The sequence below is a fragment of the Neopelma chrysocephalum genome, unplaced genomic scaffold, assembly GCF_003984885.1.
Source record: "Neopelma chrysocephalum unplaced genomic scaffold, ASM398488v2 Primary Assembly neopelma1_333, whole genome shotgun sequence".
Lineage (NCBI taxonomy): Eukaryota > Metazoa > Chordata > Aves > Passeriformes > Pipridae > Neopelma > Neopelma chrysocephalum.
Genome location: NW_020897996.1, coordinates 172,733 through 176,968, shown reverse-complemented (window position 1 = coordinate 176,968; position 4,236 = coordinate 172,733).

Below are 4,236 nucleotides of genomic sequence, written 5' to 3'. Positions count from 1 at the left end.
GAAGAAGAAGAAGAAGAAGAAGAAGAAGAAGAAGAAGAAGAAGAAGAAGAAGAAGAAAGAAAAAATAAATCAATACTGGCTGCTTTCAGCGCAAAATAAATACGCTGGGGGAAGCAAAAAAAAAAAAAAAAAAGAGAATCCTGGAAGAGGGAAAAAAATGCTGGAAAAGGAGCATTGCATGGAAACCGGGAACTCGCAGGGCCATTTGAGGGTGGTTTGTGTTGGATTTTTTTTTTCCACCTTGTCTTTTTTTCTCCTATTTCCCCCTTCTTTTTTTTTTTTTTTTTGGAATGGAAGTGCCCCCCCCGCCCCTCTCCATTTGCTGGATTTTTGCGTGGCTTTGCATTCCTCGTCTGCCTTTCAGCAACTCCCAAACGTTCCCCTTGCCAGGTTGACTTTGCTGCGAAATACCGTAAATATTCCTGTAGAGGTAAAACCCCTCCGCGGAGGCTAAGCCGGGCGGGTGGAGGCGAATCTCCCCAACTGCCGCCTTTCCAGCCCCAAAACCGACCTCCCTCACCACTATTTTTTGATATATTTCTCAAGTAAAAAGCAATTTTTTTTTTCCTCGCGGGGCTTCGGGGTCACCCCCTCCCAACCCTGCAAAAAAAAAAAAAAAAGAGGTACCAATGGATTCGCTCTTGTAGGTGCTTCCATGGACAGCTCCTGAAGGTGGAAAACCTACATTCCACCTTTTCCTACCCCTCTTTCTCCCTATGGATATGCTCCATACATACCTTGCAGAGAGGTACGTGCACACACCTTCCCACACGCTTTGCCCGCGAAGGAAGAAATACGACCGCTAATGTATTTTGCTTAGAATGAAACTTTGGCGTTCTTTTTTCTTTCTTTTTTTTTTTTTCCCCTTTTCCTTTTTTTTTTTTTTCAAACCTTGCCAAGGAATTTTTTCTCCCTGCAGGTATGAGCGAGAAAGCTGCTCGGAGTTTCTCCAGGAGTGTCTTCTCGCTGCAGGAGAAGCCGCTCTCGACGCTGGGCAAGAGTGGGGAGGAATAGTTTATATAAAAAAGAGCACGTGATCCCCCGAGGTTGCCATCTGAATTGGCTTTGTTTGCTGCTCTGTTTTGGAAGAAAACCCTGCCTTTACCTTGCTCTTTCCTTTGCAAAATTCCCCTTATAAGACGCGCCCGGGTGTTGCAGGGCTTTGTTCTCCGCCGGACCTTTGGGAAGTGCATTTCTGCTCCGATCTCCGGGGTATTTGGGGCTTTTCCTCTTGATGGCAACTGGATTTTTTAAAATTATTATTATTTTATTTTTTTTTTCAGGGCGAAACCAAAAATTGAATCATATTTGAGGAGGCAGCAGCAGGGCTGAGCTGCAGAACAAGTGAAACTCAAATTGTGAGTGGAGGGACAGTGTCAGCCTGGGCATCTCAGTGAGGGAGAGGGAGAAAAGCACCCCCCGGTTCACTTATTTATTATTCTCTTTTTTTTTTTTCTTCTTTTTTTTTTTTTTTGAGCTGGGAAATGCCGCAGCCTTGCTCAGAAATATATTAAGCGTGGAGAGGAACTCCCTGCTCTTGGTGGCCTTGAGCGGGGCTCCCAGCTCAGCGCTGCTGCAGGTCCGAGGAAAGGAGATAAAACCACTCCCTGCCCACTCAAATAATAATAATAAAAAGCCTAAGGACTCTTAAGAAAAGCTACCGCGTTTTCCCGGGAATTTCTTGCCCATTAAAAACTCATTTCCCAGTTCAGGTTGAGCGCTTGGGCTTTTGTAATGCTCGGTTTGGCTGAGCGCTGTTGAAAAACGAAAGGCTGAGCCGAGCCCTCCTGCCTGGGGCACCGGCTGAGGCAGCTTCCCCTGCACAACCCACCAAAAAATATCCCCATTTCCACTCACGTTTCTTTAAGCAACCCCTCTCCCTTTTTTTTTTTTTAATGATTATTATTCTTTTTATTTTTGGCGGTGTTCCTCCAAAAAGACAGTTCCCCAAGCCCCGCAAAAAAATAAAAATATTCTCTGAGTTTTTCCCTCTTCACTAGAATCTCAGTTTTGAGGCAGCGAGAGAGAGAGACAGAGAGAGAGAGGGACCTTCTCGAGGACGATATTTCATAATCCTCGGGGAGGGTTGATTTTTTTTCCCACCTCCACCCGGGCAGCTCTTGGGAAATGCTGGTGGGAAGAAGATCTTTGCCCTGTGGGAGCCGAGGGAAAAAAAACAACAAACCAGCCACGAAAAAGAAAGAGGGAGAGGGAAAGAGGCTGGAAAAGCGAGATTGTCTCAGTTCAAGGTCACTGTCTAGTGTAGTAAAGAGGATCGGCATCCCCTGCTAATGACTGGCTCGGATGAGCATCACTCGCTGCTGCGCGGGCAAAACAACAACCCCAAGTTTTGGGTTGGCTTTTCCACGCTTTGCCCTTTTTTCCCTCCTGTTTGGGAAATTTTTTCCGGCCCTCCTCCCTTCTTCCTCTTCCCCTCTCGCACCGTCGCGACCCCTCTCTGAGAAATAACATTATTTTTTTCCCTTCCCCTCCTCCCGCGTTTTCATCCTCGCCCTGCGCTGCCCGCGGGGGTTGAGCTCGGCCGGCGAGCTCCCACCCCTCCAGCCTCGGCTCTTCAAGAAATCAAAATTAAAAATAATAAAAAAAACCAAATTGGAATGGCCTCAGCCCAATGGCCCCAGCTACTTATTTACATCTCAGCTGGGAAGGACTTAGCCCCACTTTCAGTTTTCTCGCAGAGGAGACCATGAGATGTGACCCTCATAAGGCAAAAATCCATGTATATGTTGGGTTTTCTTGCCTGGGTAAAAAACCCCAACAACCAAGCAACAAAACAACCTGGGGAAATAAAGGAAATTAAAAGGTCTCCTTGTGTGTCCTCAGGTTGGAAAAACAGACCCCGTCATGGCTCGGCTTTTCTCCTCATCTGAATTTCACCCCAAATTGGTCGGGAGTTGGAAGGAGCTCGACCAAGAAGTTGCCTGCCAGGGTCAAAAAGGAAGTATTTAGGATAAATATAGAGATACACGACACGGGGAATAAAATATGGACAGGTTTGGGGAAGTCCACGGAACTGTTATTTTGGGGTAGCCATATATCACCGGAACCTGCTTTTTCTGGTGTGGAAAACGCGCGTCCCACAGATCTCTGAGTGCACCGGACACATCAGATGTGTCTGGAGGAGATGCAGGAAAATGGAATGAGGAGGAGCTGGGCAAAAAAAAATAAATTAATATATATATAGTAGCATGGCAAAGTGGTAAATGGCTGCGAATAAAACCGTCTACGACACTTCAGCTCATCCGATATACAAATCATCTGGGGCACTTTCAGTTTTAAGGTCCCCGCCTCGGTGCAGGGAAGAGTTAAATATCTGGAATATCATATTTTTCCCCGGCTTTGCCAGCAGAGGATCTTCTCCTCCCCTTAGCTCGGTGTAAACTGCCGCCTGCATCCTCCGGGAGGCAAAGGTTTAGTCCCCCAACTTGAGGGAAGTTCGCTTTGTCCGCCAGCTCTTGTTTTGGGTGAGAAGTTGGCTTTTCGTACTGTAAATTCCCCCGGAGGGCTGAAAACCCCCAACAACTGTAACAACAAACCGGTTAATGGTCTAGAATTCACGAGGCTCGAGCAAATCGCGATTGGAGAGCCCGAAAAGCGTGATCTCACTTATTTAATGTTCCTTGTAAAGCGGGAGAAAGTGGTGGGGAGGAAAGGGAGTTTATTAAAGCCGCGGCTGGTCCAAGCGTGGGCTGAGCCAAGCCGAGCTCCCCGCCAGGCAGCAGCTTCCCCCCGAGGCGGAGGCGACGGGAGACACGAGATTTTGCTGGATGTGATTCTTAAATACCCATAAACGCGAGGTTTTCCCCCAGAACGTGCCCAACCGCGCAGGCGAGGAGGTTTCCGAGCGAGGAACCGGCGGAGCTGTGGGGGTTTGTGGGATGTGCACACGCACAACACACACCCCGTGTTGGCTGTCAGTGCCTCAAGAAATAATTTCTTGGCAAAGCCTTTGGAAGGTTCTTCACTTTTGCTGCTAAAAATAAATAAATAAATAAATAAAGTCTTTTTTTTAAAGACCAAGCCCTTCCATAATATAAAGAAAGATGATCAGTAAGAGTTCTACTCACCTCTGCTGCAAGAGCAGAATTCCCCTTCCTCATCGGGAAGTTACTCTTGGAAAAAATGTGTTAGGGGAAAAGAAAGGGAATGTGAGCGAGGGAAGGGAAGGGAAAGGAAAGGAAAGGAAAGGAAAGGAAAGGAAAGGAAAGGAAAGGA